This window comes from Hyla sarda, unplaced genomic scaffold (assembly GCF_029499605.1).
Source record: "Hyla sarda isolate aHylSar1 unplaced genomic scaffold, aHylSar1.hap1 scaffold_446, whole genome shotgun sequence".
Taxonomy (NCBI): Eukaryota; Metazoa; Chordata; class Amphibia; order Anura; family Hylidae; genus Hyla; species Hyla sarda.
Window position 1 is genome coordinate 177615 of NW_026610459.1, and position 19640 is coordinate 197254.

At 47.8% G+C, this 19640-nt stretch overlaps 7 non-coding genes across 7 annotated transcripts; all 7 read left to right on the top strand.

Annotated features, from left to right (window-relative positions):
* Window positions 1-2012: 2012 nt before the first annotated feature.
* LOC130334909 (U2 spliceosomal RNA) lies at window positions 2013-2203 on the top strand. The gene has a single exon (XR_008876631.1). It is a non-coding gene; the product is annotated as a U2 spliceosomal RNA (small nuclear RNA).
* Window positions 2204-4292: 2089 nt separating this feature from the next.
* LOC130334910 (U2 spliceosomal RNA) lies at window positions 4293-4483 on the top strand. The gene has a single exon (XR_008876632.1). It is a non-coding gene; the product is annotated as a U2 spliceosomal RNA (small nuclear RNA).
* A 2090-nt stretch (window positions 4484-6573) lies between these two features.
* Window positions 6574-6764, top strand: LOC130334911 (U2 spliceosomal RNA). Its single transcript, XR_008876633.1, has one exon. It is a non-coding gene; the product is annotated as a U2 spliceosomal RNA (small nuclear RNA).
* A 2086-nt stretch (window positions 6765-8850) lies between these two features.
* On the top strand, window positions 8851-9041 carry LOC130334912 (U2 spliceosomal RNA). The gene has a single exon (XR_008876634.1). It is a non-coding gene; the product is annotated as a U2 spliceosomal RNA (small nuclear RNA).
* A 2092-nt stretch (window positions 9042-11133) lies between these two features.
* LOC130334914 (U2 spliceosomal RNA) lies at window positions 11134-11324 on the top strand. The gene has a single exon (XR_008876636.1). It is a non-coding gene; the product is annotated as a U2 spliceosomal RNA (small nuclear RNA).
* Window positions 11325-13412: 2088 nt separating this feature from the next.
* LOC130334916 (U2 spliceosomal RNA) lies at window positions 13413-13603 on the top strand. The gene has a single exon (XR_008876637.1). It is a non-coding gene; the product is annotated as a U2 spliceosomal RNA (small nuclear RNA).
* Window positions 13604-18467: 4864 nt separating this feature from the next.
* LOC130334917 (U2 spliceosomal RNA) lies at window positions 18468-18658 on the top strand. The gene has a single exon (XR_008876638.1). It is a non-coding gene; the product is annotated as a U2 spliceosomal RNA (small nuclear RNA).
* Window positions 18659-19640: the final 982 nt, after the last annotated feature.

Below are 19640 nucleotides of genomic sequence, written 5' to 3' on the forward strand. Positions count from 1 at the left end.
TGTGGGCCTTGCTGCTGCTGCAGCCAAAAAACAAAAGGTGGTGCTGCTGCTGCTGCTTCTGCTGCTTCTGCTTGTGTCTGGCCGCTGTTGGAGCGTCCAGGCACAGGACTTCTGCTGCTGCTGACTAAATGGCCTCCTTAATTGGATCATTTGAGTAGCCAGCACACCTGTGCAGGTAGGGCATGACATGATAGGCAGCTGCCTTGATAGCGGGTGGGTGCTGAATGTTCCTAATTGACAAAATAAGATTAATGCTTATGAAGAAATATAAAATCTCATCCCTTCCCCAATATCGCGCCACACCCCTACCCCTTAATTCCCTGGTTGAACTTGATGGACATATGTCTTTTTTCGACCGTACTAACTATGTAACTATGTAACATAACATGGGGGGGGGGGGGGGGTCTCCTGGCTGTTCACACAGGTGTGTCATTGCTGTACATTGACCATGCATTGCTTCTGTGGTATTGCAAAGGCAAAGACAAATGCTTCCAGCCATCCATTGCACTAATGGATTGGTCATCAGCTGGCTGTCTATGTCCCGCATCAATATAGACCAAAGTACAGAGGGTTAGGCTATGCTATTGTGCACCTACCTGATGCATCAGAAGGTGCGAGGCCCTTGCTAAATTCTGTGCACAGACTTTGAGATCTATACTTTAGACTGTATCTAAACCTGCTCCAACATGGACTGACATTCTGGCCTACTTTCAGCCGATGCGACTTGTCTGTCGCTGAACAGTCGCTTTTTATGTATTCAGCACCTATGTATAATGTTGTAAAAATGCTCTAGAAGCTAAAGTCGCAGAAATGTCACACATATTCGGCCTGCAACTTTCTGTGCGACAAATTCAGACAGGAAAAATCAGTATAAATCCTTAGAAAATTATCCCCCAGTGTCTCCATCTGCTGGCGGTATTGAATAAGCATTGCTGCACTGATGGGGTATGCATTAGACGAAAAAAAAGAAGAAAAAGAAGAATAATACGCCCAGAAAAGAGGCGAAAAGGAGAAAAACGTAAAAAAACGTGAAAAAAAAGTAAGAGGAAGAGAAGGGAAAAAAAGGTGGAAATGGGTTTAAAAGTGATTTCGGCGGAGAAATATATATATATATATATATATATATATATATATATATACGCGCACACACACACATATATATAAACGTATTCTCCGTTGAGATATTGCAGCCGCTGCTGTGTCCAGGCCCAGGAGCCTTAGCACTGTGCTGTGATGTCACTCAATACCACTGACATCACTAGGTGTAAACAACATCTCTCCTTTGCTGTGTATGTGACTATGGAGCTGTTTGGTGATGTCGTCTATTATGGCCTTCATAGAAGCAACAGGAGATTGTTGCATCCATCTAGAACCCTCAGAACTACAGTGCTATGATGTCACTCACTTCCACAGGCCTTGCAGAGTGTAAACAACAACAACCCAGCTTTGTTGTGTATGTAACCATAGGGATTTGTGATGTCACCTAGAACCTTCACAGCAGCGACAGCTTTATGAGGAGCATCAGCACTGCTCTGCCTGAGCAGAACCATCACCGCCATAGGTTGTCAAATAACCCGGATTTAACCCACACAGGTAAGTCCAATGGGGTGCAGGCATGTCCTCTATGCTTACAGCTTCCCGTGGGTGTTGGTTTGATACCGTTTGGGGACAGCCAAGGAGGCATCTGCAGGCAACAAAGGTAGGTGTGTGCTTGTGTGTGTGTTTCCTATGCAGATCCTAAGCCCAGTGTCACATGCAAGTAGGAGGAGTAAGAAGGGTTCCTGGCAAATCCGGGTTATGGATTGCATTTAAAAAGGCCCCGTGGGAGTGCAATGGGCCCCTGTCTTGCTGCTTAGCAATAATGGTATGGGTTTAGGTTCTGCTGTGTGTACTGGTGGTTGACTGCCCCCCAGCCCAGAGTGTGCATGGAAAATTGTCTGGCAGCCTCCCTGACAGCAAGCAGTGATAGTGCCCATGAAGGGGACCTTGTTGGGCCCGCCCCTTTCACGGTTATCGCTTCTCGGCCTTTTGGCTAAGATCAAGTGTAGTATCTGTTCTTATCAGTTTAATATCTGATACGTCCCCTATCTGGGGACCATATATTAAATGGATTTTTGAGAACGGGGGCCGATTTCGAAGCTTGCTTCCGTCGCCCTATGCATTGACCCGATATGGCAGTATCTTCGGGTACAGTGCACCACCCCCTTACAGGGTTAAAAAGAAAGATTCCTACTTTCATTGCTACCTGCTTGCTGGCTAGCCAGCTAGCCAGCCCTGTGGGCCTTGCTGCTGCTGCAGCCAAAAAACAAAAGGAGGTGCTGCTGCTGCTGCTTCTGCTGCTTCTGCTTGTGTCTGGCCGCTGTTGGAGCGTCCAGGCACAGGACTTCTGCTGCTGCTGACTAAATGGCCTCCTTAATTGGATCATTTGAGTAGCCAGCACACCTGTGCAGGTAGGGCATGACATGATAGGCAGCTGCCTTGATAGCGGGTGGGTGCTGAATGTTCCTAATTGACAAAATAAGATTAATGCTTATGAAGAAATATAAAATCTCATCCCTTCCCCAATATCGCGCCACACCCCTACCCCTTAATTCCCTGGTTGAACTTGATGGACATATGTCTTTTTTCGACCGTACTAACTATGTAACTATGTAACATAACATGGGGGGGGGGGGGTCTCCTGGCTGTTCACACAGGTGTGTCATTGCTGTACATTGACCATGCATTGCTTCTGTGGTATTGCAAAGGCAAAGACAAATGCTTCCAGCCATCCATTGCACTAATGGATTGGTCATCAGCTGGCTGTCTATGTCCCGCATCAATATAGACCAAAGTACAGAGGGTTAGGCTATGCTATTGTGCACCTACCTGATGCATCAGAAGGTGCGAGGCCCTTGCTAAATTCTGTGCACAGACTTTGAGATCTATACTTTAGACTGTATTTAAACCTGCTCCAACATGGACTGACATTCTGGCCTACTTTCAGCCGATGCGACTTGTCTGTCGCTGAACAGTCGCTTTTTATGTATTCAGCACCTATGTATAATGTTGTAAAAATGCTCTAGAAGCTAAAGTCGCAGAAATGTCACACATATTCGGCCTGCAACTTTCTGTGCGACAAATTCAGACAGGAAAAATCAGTATAAATCCTTAGAAAATTATCCCCCAGTGTCTCCATCTGCTGGCGGTATTGAATAAGCATTGCTGCACTGATGGGGTATGCATTAGACGAAAAAAAAGAAGAAAAAGAAGAATAATACGCCCAGAAAAGAGGCGAAAAGGAGAAAAACGTAAAAAAACGTGAAAAAAAAGTAAGAGGAAGAGAAGGGAAAAAAAGGTGGAAATGGGTTTAAAAGTGATTTCGGCGGAGAAATATATATATATATATATATATATATATATATATATATATATATATACGCGCACACACACACATATATATAAACGTATTCTCCGTTGAGATATTGCAGCCGCTGCTGTGTCCAGGCCCAGGAGCCTTAGCACTGTGCTGTGATGTCACTCAATACCACTGACATCACTAGGTGTAAACAACATCTCTCCTTTGCTGTGTATGTGACTATGGAGCTGTTTGGTGATGTCGTCTATTATGGCCTTCATAGAAGCAACAGGAGATTGTTGCATCCATCTAGAACCCTCAGAACTACAGTGCTATGATGTCACTCACTTCCACAGGCCTTGCAGAGTGTAAACAACAACAACCCAGCTTTGTTGTGTATGTAACCATAGGGATTTGTGATGTCACCTAGAACCTTCACAGCAGCGACAGCTTTATGAGGAGCATCAGCACTGCTCTGCCTGAGCAGAACCATCACCGCCATAGGTTGTCAAATAACCCGGATTTAACCCACACAGGTAAGTCCAATGGGGTGCAGGCATGTCCTCTATGCTTACAGCTTCCCGTGGGTGTTGGTTTGATACCGTTTGGGGACAGCCAAGGAGGCATCTGCAGGCAACAAAGGTAGGTGTGTGCTTGTGTGTGTGTTTCCTATGCAGATCCTAAGCCCAGTGTCACATGCAAGTAGGAGGAGTAAGAAGGGTTCCTGGCAAATCCGGGTTATGGATTGCATTTAAAAAGGCCCCGTGGGAGTGCAATGGGCCCCTGTCTTGCTGCTTAGCAATAATGGTATGGGTTTAGGTTCTGCTGTGTGTACTGGTGGTTGACTGCCCCCCAGCCCAGAGTGTGCATGGAAAATTGTCTGGCAGCCTCCCTGACAGCAAGCAGTGATAGTGCCCATGAAGGGGACCTTGTTGGGCCCGCCCCTTTCACGGTTATCGCTTCTCGGCCTTTTGGCTAAGATCAAGTGTAGTATCTGTTCTTATCAGTTTAATATCTGATACGTCCCCTATCTGGGGACCATATATTAAATGGATTTTTGAGAACGGGGGCCGATTTCGAAGCTTGCTTCCGTCGCCCTATGCATTGACCCGATATGGCAGTATCTTCGGGTACAGTGCACCACCCCCTTACAGGGTTAAAAAGAAAGATTCCTACTTTCATTGCTACCTGCTTGCTGGCTAGCCAGCTAGCCAGCCCTGTGGGCCTTGCTGCTGCTGCAGCCAAAAAACAAAAGGTGGTGCTGCTGCTGCTGCTTCTGCTGCTTCTGCTTGTGTCTGGCCGCTGTTGGAGCGTCCAGGCACAGGACTTCTGCTGCTGCTGACTAAATGGCCTCCTTAATTGGATCATTTGAGTAGCCAGCACACCTGTGCAGGTAGGGCATGACATGATAGGCAGCTGCCTTGATAGCGGGTGGGTGCTGAATGTTCCTAATTGACAAAATAAGATTAATGCTTATGAAGAAATATAAAATCTCATCCCTTCCCCAATATCGCGCCACACCCCTACCCCTTAATTCCCTGGTTGAACTTGATGGACATATGTCTTTTTTCGACCGTACTAACTATGTAACTATGTAACATAACATGGGGGGGGGGGGTCTCCTGGCTGTTCACACAGGTGTGTCATTGCTGTACATTGACCATGCATTGCTTCTGTGGTATTGCAAAGGCAAAGACAAATGCTTCCAGCCATCCATTGCACTAATGGATTGGTCATCAGCTGGCTGTCTATGTCCCGCATCAATATAGACCAAAGTACAGAGGGTTAGGCTATGCTATTGTGCACCTACCTGATGCATCAGAAGGTGCGAGGCCCTTGCTAAATTCTGTGCACAGACTTTGAGATCTATACTTTAGACTGTATCTAAACCTGCTCCAACATGGACTGACATTCTGGCCTACTTTCAGCCGATGCGACTTGTCTGTCGCTGAACAGTCGCTTTTTATGTATTCAGCACCTATGTATAATGTTGTAAAAATGCTCTAGAAGCTAAAGTCGCAGAAATGTCACACATATTCGGCCTGCAACTTTCTGTGCGACAAATTCAGACAGGAAAAATCAGTATAAATCCTTAGAAAATTATCCCCCAGTGTCTCCATCTGCTGGCGGTATTGAATAAGCATTGCTGCACTGATGGGGTATGCATTAGACGAAAAAAAAGAAGAAAAAGAAGAATAATACGCCCAGAAAAGAGGCGAAAAGGAGAAAAACGTAAAAAAACGTGAAAAAAAAGTAAGAGGAAGAGAAGGGAAAAAAAGGTGGAAATGGGTTTAAAAGTGATTTCGGCGGAGAAATATATATATATATATATATATATATATATATATATATATATATATATACGCGCACACACACACATATATATAAACGTATTCTCCGTTGAGATATTGCAGCCGCTGCTGTGTCCAGGCCCAGGAGCCTTAGCACTGTGCTGTGATGTCACTCAATACCACTGACATCACTAGGTGTAAACAACATCTCTCCTTTGCTGTGTATGTGACTATGGAGCTGTTTGGTGATGTCGTCTATTATGGCCTTCATAGAAGCAACAGGAGATTGTTGCATCCATCTAGAACCCTCAGAACTACAGTGCTATGATGTCACTCACTTCCACAGGCCTTGCAGAGTGTAAACAACAACAACCCAGCTTTGTTGTGTATGTAACCATAGGGATTTGTGATGTCACCTAGAACCTTCACAGCAGCGACAGCTTTATGAGGAGCATCAGCACTGCTCTGCCTGAGCAGAACCATCACCGCCATAGGTTGTCAAATAACCCGGATTTAACCCACACAGGTAAGTCCAATGGGGTGCAGGCATGTCCTCTATGCTTACAGCTTCCCGTGGGTGTTGGTTTGATACCGTTTGGGGACAGCCAAGGAGGCATCTGCAGGCAACAAAGGTAGGTGTGTGCTTGTGTGTGTGTTTCCTATGCAGATCCTAAGCCCAGTGTCACATGCAAGTAGGAGGAGTAAGAAGGGTTCCTGGCAAATCCGGGTTATGGATTGCATTTAAAAAGGCCCCGTGGGAGTGCAATGGGCCCCTGTCTTGCTGCTTAGCAATAATGGTATGGGTTTAGGTTCTGCTGTGTGTACTGGTGGTTGACTGCCCCCCAGCCCAGAGTGTGCATGGAAAATTGTCTGGCAGCCTCCCTGACAGCAAGCAGTGATAGTGCCCATGAAGGGGACCTTGTTGGGCCCGCCCCTTTCACGGTTATCGCTTCTCGGCCTTTTGGCTAAGATCAAGTGTAGTATCTGTTCTTATCAGTTTAATATCTGATACGTCCCCTATCTGGGGACCATATATTAAATGGATTTTTGAGAACGGGGGCCGATTTCGAAGCTTGCTTCCGTCGCCCTATGCATTGACCCGATATGGCAGTATCTTCGGGTACAGTGCACCACCCCCTTACAGGGTTAAAAAGAAAGATTCCTACTTTCATTGCTACCTGCTTGCTGGCTAGCCAGCTAGCCAGCCCTGTGGGCCTTGCTGCTGCTGCAGCCAAAAAACAAAAGGTGGTGCTGCTGCTGCTGCTTCTGCTGCTTCTGCTTGTGTCTGGCCGCTGTTGGAGCGTCCAGGCACAGGACTTCTGCTGCTGCTGACTAAATGGCCTCCTTAATTGGATCATTTGAGTAGCCAGCACACCTGTGCAGGTAGGGCATGACATGATAGGCAGCTGCCTTGATAGCGGGTGGGTGCTGAATGTTCCTAATTGACAAAATAAGATTAATGCTTATGAAGAAATATAAAATCTCATCCCTTCCCCAATATCGCGCCACACCCCTACCCCTTAATTCCCTGGTTGAACTTGATGGACATATGTCTTTTTTCGACCGTACTAACTATGTAACTATGTAACATAACATGGGGGGGGGGGGGGGGTCTCCTGGCTGTTCACACAGGTGTGTCATTGCTGTACATTGACCATGCATTGCTTCTGTGGTATTGCAAAGGCAAAGACAAATGCTTCCAGCCATCCATTGCACTAATGGATTGGTCATCAGCTGGCTGTCTATGTCCCGCATCAATATAGACCAAAGTACAGAGGGTTAGGCTATGCTATTGTGCACCTACCTGATGCATCAGAAGGTGCGAGGCCCTTGCTAAATTCTGTGCACAGACTTTGAGATCTATACTTTAGACTGTATCTAAACCTGCTCCAACATGGACTGACATTCTGGCCTACTTTCAGCCGATGCGACTTGTCTGTCGCTGAACAGTCGCTTTTTATGTATTCAGCACCTATGTATAATGTTGTAAAAATGCTCTAGAAGCTAAAGTCGCAGAAATGTCACACATATTCGGCCTGCAACTTTCTGTGCGACAAATTCAGACAGGAAAAATCAGTATAAATCCTTAGAAAATTATCCCCCAGTGTCTCCATCTGCTGGCGGTATTGAATAAGCATTGCTGCACTGATGGGGTATGCATTAGACGAAAAAAAAGAAGAAAAAGAAGAATAATACGCCCAGAAAAGAGGCGAAAAGGAGAAAAACGTAAAAAAACGTGAAAAAAAAGTAAGAGGAAGAGAAGGGAAAAAAAGGTGGAAATGGGTTTAAAAGTGATTTCGGCGGAGAAATATATATATATATATATATATATATATATATATATATATACGCGCACACACACACATATATATAAACGTATTCTCCGTTGAGATATTGCAGCCGCTGCTGTGTCCAGGCCCAGGAGCCTTAGCACTGTGCTGTGATGTCACTCAATACCACTGACATCACTAGGTGTAAACAACATCTCTCCTTTGCTGTGTATGTGACTATGGAGCTGTTTGGTGATGTCGTCTATTATGGCCTTCATAGAAGCAACAGGAGATTGTTGCATCCATCTAGAACCCTCAGAACTACAGTGCTATGATGTCACTCACTTCCACAGGCCTTGCAGAGTGTAAACAACAACAACCCAGCTTTGTTGTGTATGTAACCATAGGGATTTGTGATGTCACCTAGAACCTTCACAGCAGCGACAGCTTTATGAGGAGCATCAGCACTGCTCTGCCTGAGCAGAACCATCACCGCCATAGGTTGTCAAATAACCCGGATTTAACCCACACAGGTAAGTCCAATGGGGTGCAGGCATGTCCTCTATGCTTACAGCTTCCCGTGGGTGTTGGTTTGATACCGTTTGGGGACAGCCAAGGAGGCATCTGCAGGCAACAAAGGTAGGTGTGTGCTTGTGTGTGTGTTTCCTATGCAGATCCTAAGCCCAGTGTCACATGCAAGTAGGAGGAGTAAGAAGGGTTCCTGGCAAATCCGGGTTATGGATTGCATTTAAAAAGGCCCCGTGGGAGTGCAATGGGCCCCTGTCTTGCTGCTTAGCAATAATGGTATGGGTTTAGGTTCTGCTGTGTGTACTGGTGGTTGACTGCCCCCCAGCCCAGAGTGTGCATGGAAAATTGTCTGGCAGCCTCCCTGACAGCAAGCAGTGATAGTGCCCATGAAGGGGACCTTGTTGGGCCCGCCCCTTTCACGGTTATCGCTTCTCGGCCTTTTGGCTAAGATCAAGTGTAGTATCTGTTCTTATCAGTTTAATATCTGATACGTCCCCTATCTGGGGACCATATATTAAATGGATTTTTGAGAACGGGGGCCGATTTCGAAGCTTGCTTCCGTCGCCCTATGCATTGACCCGATATGGCAGTATCTTCGGGTACAGTGCACCACCCCCTTACAGGGTTAAAAAGAAAGATTCCTACTTTCATTGCTACCTGCTTGCTGGCTAGCCAGCTAGCCAGCCCTGTGGGCCTTGCTGCTGCTGCAGCCAAAAAACAAAAGGTGGTGCTGCTGCTGCTGCTTCTGCTGCTTCTGCTTGTGTCTGGCCGCTGTTGGAGCGTCCAGGCACAGGACTTCTGCTGCTGCTGACTAAATGGCCTCCTTAATTGGATCATTTGAGTAGCCAGCACACCTGTGCAGGTAGGGCATGACATGATAGGCAGCTGCCTTGATAGCGGGTGGGTGCTGAATGTTCCTAATTGACAAAATAAGATTAATGCTTATGAAGAAATATAAAATCTCATCCCTTCCCCAATATCGCGCCACACCCCTACCCCTTAATTCCCTGGTTGAACTTGATGGACATATGTCTTTTTTCGACCGTACTAACTATGTAACTATGTAACATAACATGGGGGGGGGGGGGGGGGTCTCCTGGCTGTTCACACAGGTGTGTCATTGCTGTACATTGACCATGCATTGCTTCTGTGGTATTGCAAAGGCAAAGACAAATGCTTCCAGCCATCCATTGCACTAATGGATTGGTCATCAGCTGGCTGTCTATGTCCCGCATCAATATAGACCAAAGTACAGAGGGTTAGGCTATGCTATTGTGCACCTACCTGATGCATCAGAAGGTGCGAGGCCCTTGCTAAATTCTGTGCACAGACTTTGAGATCTATACTTTAGACTGTATCTAAACCTGCTCCAACATGGACTGACATTCTGGCCTACTTTCAGCCGATGCGACTTGTCTGTCGCTGAACAGTCGCTTTTTATGTATTCAGCACCTATGTATAATGTTGTAAAAATGCTCTAGAAGCTAAAGTCGCAGAAATGTCACACATATTCGGCCTGCAACTTTCTGTGCGACAAATTCAGACAGGAAAAATCAGTATAAATCCTTAGAAAATTATCCCCCAGTGTCTCCATCTGCTGGCGGTATTGAATAAGCATTGCTGCACTGATGGGGTATGCATTAGACGAAAAAAAAGAAGAAAAAGAAGAATAATACGCCCAGAAAAGAGGCGAAAAGGAGAAAAACGTAAAAAAACGTGAAAAAAAAGTAAGAGGAAGAGAAGGGAAAAAAAGGTGGAAATGGGTTTAAAAGTGATTTCGGCGGAGAATATATATATATATATATATATATATATATATATATATATATATATACGCGCACACACACACATATATATAAACGTATTCTCCGTTGAGATATTGCAGCCGCTGCTGTGTCCAGGCCCAGGAGCCTTAGCACTGTGCTGTGATGTCACTCAATACCACTGACATCACTAGGTGTAAACAACATCTCTCCTTTGCTGTGTATGTGACTATGGAGCTGTTTGGTGATGTCGTCTATTATGGCCTTCATAGAAGCAACAGGAGATTGTTGCATCCATCTAGAACCCTCAGAACTACAGTGCTATGATGTCACTCACTTCCACAGGCCTTGCAGAGTGTAAACAACAACAACCCAGCTTTGTTGTGTATGTAACCATAGGGATTTGTGATGTCACCTAGAACCTTCACAGCAGCGACAGCTTTATGAGGAGCATCAGCACTGCTCTGCCTGAGCAGAACCATCACCGCCATAGGTTGTCAAATAACCCGGATTTAACCCACACAGGTAAGTCCAATGGGGTGCAGGCATGTCCTCTATGCTTACAGCTTCCCGTGGGTGTTGGTTTGATACCGTTTGGGGACAGCCAAGGAGGCATCTGCAGGCAACAAAGGTAGGTGTGTGCTTGTGTGTGTGTTTCCTATGCAGATCCTAAGCCCAGTGTCACATGCAAGTAGGAGGAGTAAGAAGGGTTCCTGGCAAATCCGGGTTATGGATTGCATTTAAAAAGGCCCCGTGGGAGTGCAATGGGCCCCTGTCTTGCTGCTTAGCAATAATGGTATGGGTTTAGGTTCTGCTGTGTGTACTGGTGGTTGACTGCCCCCCAGCCCAGAGTGTGCATGGAAAATTGTCTGGCAGCCTCCCTGACAGCAAGCAGTGATAGTGCCCATGAAGGGGACCTTGTTGGGCCCGCCCCTTTCACGGTTATCGCTTCTCGGCCTTTTGGCTAAGATCAAGTGTAGTATCTGTTCTTATCAGTTTAATATCTGATACGTCCCCTATCTGGGGACCATATATTAAATGGATTTTTGAGAACGGGGGCCGATTTCGAAGCTTGCTTCCGTCGCCCTATGCATTGACCCGATATGGCAGTATCTTCGGGTACAGTGCACCACCCCCTTACAGGGTTAAAAAGAAAGATTCCTACTTTCATTGCTACCTGCTTGCTGGCTAGCCAGCTAGCCAGCCCTGTGGGCCTTGCTGCTGCTGCAGCCAAAAAACAAAAGGTGGTGCTGCTGCTGCTGCTTCTGCTGCTTCTGCTTGTGTCTGGCCGCTGTTGGAGCGTCCAGGCACAGGACTTCTGCTGCTGCTGACTAAATGGCCTCCTTAATTGGATCATTTGAGTAGCCAGCACACCTGTGCAGGTAGGGCATGACATGATAGGCAGCTGCCTTGATAGCGGGTGGGTGCTGAATGTTCCTAATTGACAAAATAAGATTAATGCTTATGAAGAAATATAAAATCTCATCCCTTCCCCAATATCGCGCCACACCCCTACCCCTTAATTCCCTGGTTGAACTTGATGGACATATGTCTTTTTTCGACCGTACTAACTATGTAACTATGTAACATAACATGGGGGGGGGGGGGGGGGTCTCCTGGCTGTTCACACAGGTGTGTCATTGCTGTACATTGACCATGCATTGCTTCTGTGGTATTGCAAAGGCAAAGACAAATGCTTCCAGCCATCCATTGCACTAATGGATGGTCATCAGCTGGCTGTCTATGTCCCGCATCAATATAGACCAAAGTACAGAGGGTTAGGCTATGCTATTGTGCACCTACCTGATGCATCAGAAGGTGCGAGGCCCTTGCTAAATTCTGTGCACAGACTTTGAGATCTATACTTTAGACTGTATCTAAACCTGCTCCAACATGGACTGACATTCTGGCCTACTTTCAGCCGATGCGACTTGTCTGTCGCTGAACAGTCGCTTTTTATGTATTCAGCACCTATGTATAATGTTGTAAAAATGCTCTAGAAGCTAAAGTCGCAGAAATGTCACACATATTCGGCCTGCAACTTTCTGTGCGACAAATTCAGACAGGAAAAATCAGTATAAATCCTTAGAAAATTATCCCCCAGTGTCTCCATCTGCTGGCGGTATTGAATAAGCATTGCTGCACTGATGGGGTATGCATTAGACGAAAAAAAAGAAGAAAAAGAAGAATAATACGCCCAGAAAAGAGGCGAAAAGGAGAAAAACGTAAAAAAACGTGAAAAAAAAGTAAGAGGAAGAGAAGGGAAAAAAAGGTGGAAATGGGTTTAAAAGTGATTTCGGCGGAGAAATATATATATATATATATATATATATATATATATATATATATACGCGCACACACACACATATATATAAACGTATTCTCCGTTGAGATATTGCAGCCGCTGCTGTGTCCACGCCCAGGAGCCTTAGCACTGTGCTGTGATGTCACTCAATACCACTGACATCACTAGGTGTAAACAACATCTCTCCTTTGCTGTGTATGTGACTATGGAGCTGTTTGGTGATGTCGTCTATTATGGCCTTCATAGAAGCAACAGGAGATTGTTGCATCCATCTAGAACCCTCAGAACTACAGTGCTATGATGTCACTCACTTCCACAGGCCTTGCAGAGTGTAAACAACAACAACCCAGCTTTGTTGTGTATGTAACCATAGGGATTTGTGATGTCACCTAGAACCTTCACAGCAGCGACAGCTTTATGAGGAGCATCAGCACTGCTCTGCCTGAGCAGAACCATCACCGCCATAGGTTGTCAAATAACCCGGATTTAACCCACACAGGTAAGTCCAATGGGGTGCAGGCATGTCCTCTATGCTTACAGCTTCCCGTGGGTGTTGGTTTGATACCGTTTGGGGACAGCCAAGGAGGCATCTGCAGGCAACAAAGGTAGGTGTGTGCTTGTGTGTGTGTTTCCTATGCAGATCCTAAGCCCAGTGTCACATGCAAGTAGGAGGAGTAAGAAGGGTTCCTGGCAAATCCGGGTTATGGATTGCATTTAAAAAGGCCCCGTGGGAGTGCAATGGGCCCCTGTCTTGCTGCTTAGCAATAATGGTATGGGTTTAGGTTCTGCTGTGTGTACTGGTGGTTGACTGCCCCCCAGCCCAGAGTGTGCATGGAAAATTGTCTGGCAGCCTCCCTGACAGCAAGCAGTGATAGTGCCCATGAAGGGGACCTTGTTGGGCCCGCCCCTTTCACGGTTATCGCTTCTCGGCCTTTTGGCTAAGATCAAGTGTAGTATCTGTTCTTATCAGTTTAATATCTGATACGTCCCCTATCTGGGGACCATATATTAAATGGATTTTTGAGAACGGGGGCCGATTTCGAAGCTTGCTTCCGTCGCCCTATGCATTGACCCGATATGGCAGTATCTTCGGGTACAGTGCACCACCCCCTTACAGGGTTAAAAAGAAAGATTCCTACTTTCATTGCTACCTGCTTGCTGGCTAGCCAGCTAGCCAGCCCTGTGGGCCTTGCTGCTGCTGCAGCCAAAAAACAAAAGGTGGTGCTGCTGCTGCTGCTTCTGCTGCTTCTGCTTGTGTCTGGCCGCTGTTGGAGCGTCCAGGCACAGGACTTCTGCTGCTGCTGACTAAATGGCCTCCTTAATTGGATCATTTGAGTAGCCAGCACACCTGTGCAGGTAGGGCATGACATGATAGGCAGCTGCCTTGATAGCGGGTGGGTGCTGAATGTTCCTAATTGACAAAATAAGATTAATGCTTATGAAGAAATATAAAATCTCATCCCTTCCCCAATATCGCGCCACACCCCTACCCCTTAATTCCCTGGTTGAACTTGATGGACATATGTCTTTTTTCGACCGTACTAACTATGTAACTATGTAACATAACATGGGGGGGGGGGGGGGGGGTCTCCTGGCTGTTCACACAGGTGTGTCATTGCTGTACATTGACCATGCATTGCTTCTGTGGTATTGCAAAGGCAAAGACAAATGCTTCCAGCCATCCATTGCACTAATGGATTGGTCATCAGCTGGCTGTCTATGTCCCGCATCAATATAGACCAAAGTACAGAGGGTTAGGCTATGCTATTGTGCACCTACCTGATGCATCAGAAGGTGCGAGGCCCTTGCTAAATTCTGTGCACAGACTTTGAGATCTATACTTTAGACTGTATCTAAACCTGCTCCAACATGGACTGACATTCTGGCCTACTTTCAGCCGATGCGACTTGTCTGTCGCTGAACAGTCGCTTTTTATGTATTCAGCACCTATGTATAATGTTGTAAAAATGCTCTAGAAGCTAAAGTCGCAGAAATGTCACACATATTCGGCCTGCAACTTTCTGTGCGACAAATTCAGACAGGAAAAATCAGTATAAATCCTTAGAAAATTATCCCCCAGTGTCTCCATCTGCTGGCGGTATTGAATAAGCATTGCTGCACTGATGGGGTATGCATTTGTTACGCCTAGCGCTCCGGGTCCCCGCTCCTCCCCGGAGCGCGTACGGCGTCTCTCTCTCCGCAGCGCCCCGGTCGGTCCCGCTGACCGGGAGCGCTGCCCTGTCATGGCCGTTGGGGATGCGATTCGCACAGCGGGACGCGCCCGCTCGCGAATCGCATCCCAGGTCACTTACCCGTTCCCGTCTCCTGCTGTCATGTGCTGGCGCGCGCGGCTCCGCTCTCTAGGGCGCGCGCGCGCCAGCTCCCTGCGATTTAAAGGGCCAGTGCACCAATGTTGGTGCCTGGCCCAATCTTCCCAATTAGCTTAATTGTTCCCACCTGTTCCCTGCCTTTATCTAGTCTCCTCCCTTGCACTCCCTTGCCGGATCTTGTTGCCTTAGTGCCTAGTGAAAGCGTTCCCTAGTCTGTTCCTAGTCCGTGTTCCTGACCTCCTGCCGTTGCCCCTGACTACGATCCTTGCCGCCTGCCCCCGACCTTCTGCTACGTCCGACCTTGCTTCTGCCTACTCCATTGTACCGCGCCTATCTTCAGCATCTTCAGCAGCCAGAGAGGTGAGCCGTTGCTAGTGGATACGACCTGGTCACTACCGCCGCAGCAAGACCATCCCGCTTTGCGGCGGGCTCTGGTGAAAACCTGTAGTGGCTTAGAACCGGTCCACTAGCGCGGTCCTCGCCATCCCTCTCTGGCACAGAGGATCCACCACCTGCCAGCCGGCATCGTGACAGTAGATCCGGCCATGGATCCCGCTGAAGTTCCTCTGTCAGTGGTCGCTGACCTCACCACGGTGGCCGCCCAGCAAGCCCGACTGATCGCCCTTCTAACCCGTCAGCTGTCGGAAATGTCCACCATTTCGCACCAACTTCAGTCGCAACTTCTCCAGCAATCTTCTCCTCCGCCAGCTCCTGCACCTCCTCCGCAGCGAGTGGCCACTCCTAGCCTCTGCCTGTCCTTGCCGGACAAATTTAATGGGGACTCTAAGTATTGCCGTGGCTTTCTTTCGCAATGTTCCCAGCACTTGGAGATGATGTCGGACCAGTTTCCTACTGAAAGGTCTAAGGTGGCTTTCGTAGTCAGCCTTCTGTCTGGAAAAGCCCTGTCATGGGCCGCACCGCTCTGGGACCGCAATGACCCCGTCACTGCCTCTGTACACTCCTTCTTCTCGGAAATTCGAAGTGTCTTTGAGGAACCTGCCCGAGCTTCTTCAGCCGAGATTGCCCTGCTGAACCTGGCCCAGGGTGTTTCTTCCGTTGGCGAGTACGCCATTCAGTTCCGTACTCTTGCTTACGAGTTGTCTTGGAATAGTGAGGTTCTCTGCGCGACCTTTAAAAAAGGCCTATCCAGCAACATTAAAGATGTTCTGGCCGCACGAGAGACTCCTGCTGACCTACATGAACTCATTCACCTTGCCACTCGCATTGACATGCGTTCTTCCGGATGGCGTCTGGAGCTCCGTCTGGATATGGACTTTGTTCGCACGAAGCGTTTTTTCTCTCCGGCTCCTCTCCCCTCTGGTCCTCTGCAATCTGTTCCTGTGCTTCCCGCCGCGGAGGCTATGCAAGTTGACCGGTCTTGCTTGACACCTCAAGAGAGGACACTACGCCGCATGGAGAATCTTTGCCTGTACTATGCCGGTACCGAACTCTTCCTGAAGGATTGTCCTATCCGTCCTCCCCGCCTGGAAAGACGTACGCTGACTCCGCACAAAGGTGACACAGTTCTTGATGTCAACTCTGCTTCTCCACGCCTTACTGTGCCTGTGCGGATATCTGCCTCTACCTTCTCCTTCTCTACTATGCTCTTCTTGGATTCCGGATCTGCAGGAAAATTTTTTTTGGCCTCTCTCATCAACAGGTTCTACGTTCCTGTGACCAGTCTCGCCAGACCCCTCTACATCTATTGTTTTTACAATAAAAGATTGGACTGTCTCGTTCGTTTCCACACAGAACCCCTCCTAATTTGCATCGGACCTCATCACGGAAAAATTGAATTTTTTTTCCTCAGGTTCTTTGGCCCCAAGAAGAGGGGGAGACCTAAGGGGGGGGGGTACTGTTACGCCTAGCGCTCCGGGTCCCCGCTCCTCCCCGGAGCGCGTACGGCGTCTCTCTCTCCGCAGCGCCCCGGTCGGTCCCGCTGACCGGGAGCGCTGCCCTGTCATGGCCGTTGGGGATGCGATTCGCACAGCGGGACGCGCCCGCTCGCGAATCGCATCCCAGGTCACTTACCCGTTCCCGTCTCCTGCTGTCATGTGCTGGCGCGCGCGGCTCCGCTCTCTAGGGCGCGCGCGCGCCAGCTCCCTGCGATTTAAAGGGCCAGTGCACCAATGTTGGTGCCTGGCCCAATCTTCCCAATTAGCTTAATTGTTCCCACCTGTTCCCTGCCTTTATCTAGTCTCCTCCCTTGCACTCCCTTGCCGGATCTTGTTGCCTTAGTGCCTAGTGAAAGCGTTCCCTAGTCTGTTCCTAGTCCGTGTTCCTGACCTCCTGCCGTTGCCCCTGACTACGATCCTTGCCGCCTGCCCCCGACCTTCTGCTACGTCCGACCTTGCTTCTGCCTACTCCATTGTACCGCGCCTATCTTCAGCATCTTCAGCAGCCAGAGAGGTGAGCCGTTGCTAGTGGATACGACCTGGTCACTACCGCCGCAGCAAGACCATCCCGCTTTGCGGCGGGCTCTGGTGAAAACCTGTAGTGGCTTAGAACCGGTCCACTAGCGCGGTCCTCGCCATCCCTCTCTGGCACAGAGGATCCACCACCTGCCAGCCGGCATCGTGACAGCATTAGACGAAAAAAAAGAAGAAAAAGAAGAATAATACGCCCAGAAAAGAGGCGAAAAGGAGAAAAACGTAAAAAAACGTGAAAAAAAAGTAAGAGGAAGAGAAGGGAAAAAAAGGTGGAAATGGGTTTAAAAGTGATTTCGGCGGAGAAATATATATATATATATATATATATATATATATATATACGCGCACACACACACATATATATAAACGTATTCTCCGTTGAGATATTGCAGCCGCTGCTGTGTCCAGGCCCAGGAGCCTTAGCACTGTGCTGTGATGTCACTCAATACTACTGACATCACTAGGTGTAAACAACATCTCTCCTTTGCTGTGTATGTGACTATGGAGCTGTTTGGTGATGTCGTCTATTATGGCCTTCATAGAAGCAACAGGAGATTGTTGCATCCATCTAGAACCCTCAGAACTACAGTGCTATGATGTCACTCACTTCCACAGGCCTTGCAGAGTGTAAACAACAACAACCCAGCTTTGTTGTGTATGTAACCATAGGGATTTGTGATGTCACCTAGAACCTTCACAGCAGCGACAGCTTTATGAGGAGCATCAGCACTGCTCTGCCTGAGCAGAACCATCACCGCCATAGGTTGTCAAATAACCCGGATTTAACCCACACAGGTAAGTCCAATGGGGTGCAGGCATGTCCTCTATGCTTACAGCTTCCCGTGGGTGTTGGTTTGATACCGTTTGGGGACAGCCAAGGAGGCATCTGCAGGCAACAAAGGTAGGTGTGTGCTTGTGTGTGTGTTTCCTATGCAGATCCTAAGCCCAGTGTCACATGCAAGTAGGAGGAGTAAGAAGGGTTCCTGGCAAATCCGGGTTATGGATTGCATTTAAAAAGGCCCCGTGGGAGTGCAATGGGCCCCTGTCTTGCTGCTTAGCAATAATGGTATGGGTTTAGGTTCTGCTGTGTGTACTGGTGGTTGACTGCCCCCCAGCCCAGAGTGTGCATGGAAAATTGTCTGGCAGCCTCCCTGACAGCAAGCAGTGATAGTGCCCATGAAGGGGACCTTGTTGGGCCCGCCCCTTTCACGGTTATCGCTTCTCGGCCTTTTGGCTAAGATCAAGTGTAGTATCTGTTCTTATCAGTTTAATATCTGATACGTCCCCTATCTGGGGACCATATATTAAATGGATTTTTGAGAACGGGGGCCGATTTCGAAGCTTGCTTCCGTCGCCCTATGCATTGACCCGATATGGCAGTATCTTCGGGTACAGTGCACCACCCCCTTACAGGGTTAAAAAGAAAGATTCCTACTTTCATTGCTACCTGCTTGCTGGCTAGCCAGCTAGCCAGCCCTGTGGGCCTTGCTGCTGCTGCAGCCAAAAAACAAAAGGTGGTGCTGCTGCTGCTGCTTCTGCTGCTTCTGCTTGTGTCTGGCCGCTGTTGGAGCGTCCAGGCACAGGACTTCTGCTGCTGCTGACTAAATGGCCTCCTTAATTGGATCATTTGAGTAGCCAGCACACCTGTGCAGGTAGGGCATGACATGATAGGCAGCTGCCTTGATAGCGGGTGGGTGCTGAATGTTCCTAATTGACAAAATAAGATTAATGCTTATGAAGAAATATAAAATCTCATCCCTTCCCCAATATCGCGCCACACCCCTACCCCTTAATTCCCTGGTTGAACTTGATGGACATATGTCTTTTTTCGACCGTACTAACTATGTAACTATGTAACATAACATGGGGGGGGGGGGGGGGTCTCCTGGCTGTTCACACAGGTGTGTCATTGCTGTACATTGACCATGCATTGCTTCTGTGGTATTGCAAAGGCAAAGACAAATGCTTCCAGCCATCCATTGCACTAATGGATTGGTCATCAGCTGGCTGTCTATGTCCCGCATCAATATAGACCAAAGTACAGAGGGTTAGGCTATGCTATTGTGCACCTACCTGATGCATCAGAAGGTGCGAGGCCCTTGCTAAATTCTGTGCACAGACTTTGAGATCTATACTTTAGACTGTATCTAAACCTGCTCCAACATGGACTGACATTCTGGCCTACTTTCAGCCGATGCGACTTGTCTGTCGCTGAACAGTCGCTTTTTATGTATTCAGCACCTATGTATAATGTTGTAAAAATGCTCTAGAAGCTAAAGTCGCAGAAATGTCACACATATTCGGCCTGCAACTTTCTGTGCGACAAATTCAGACAGGAAAAATCAGTATAAATCCTTAGAAAATTATCCCCCAGTGTCTCCATCTGC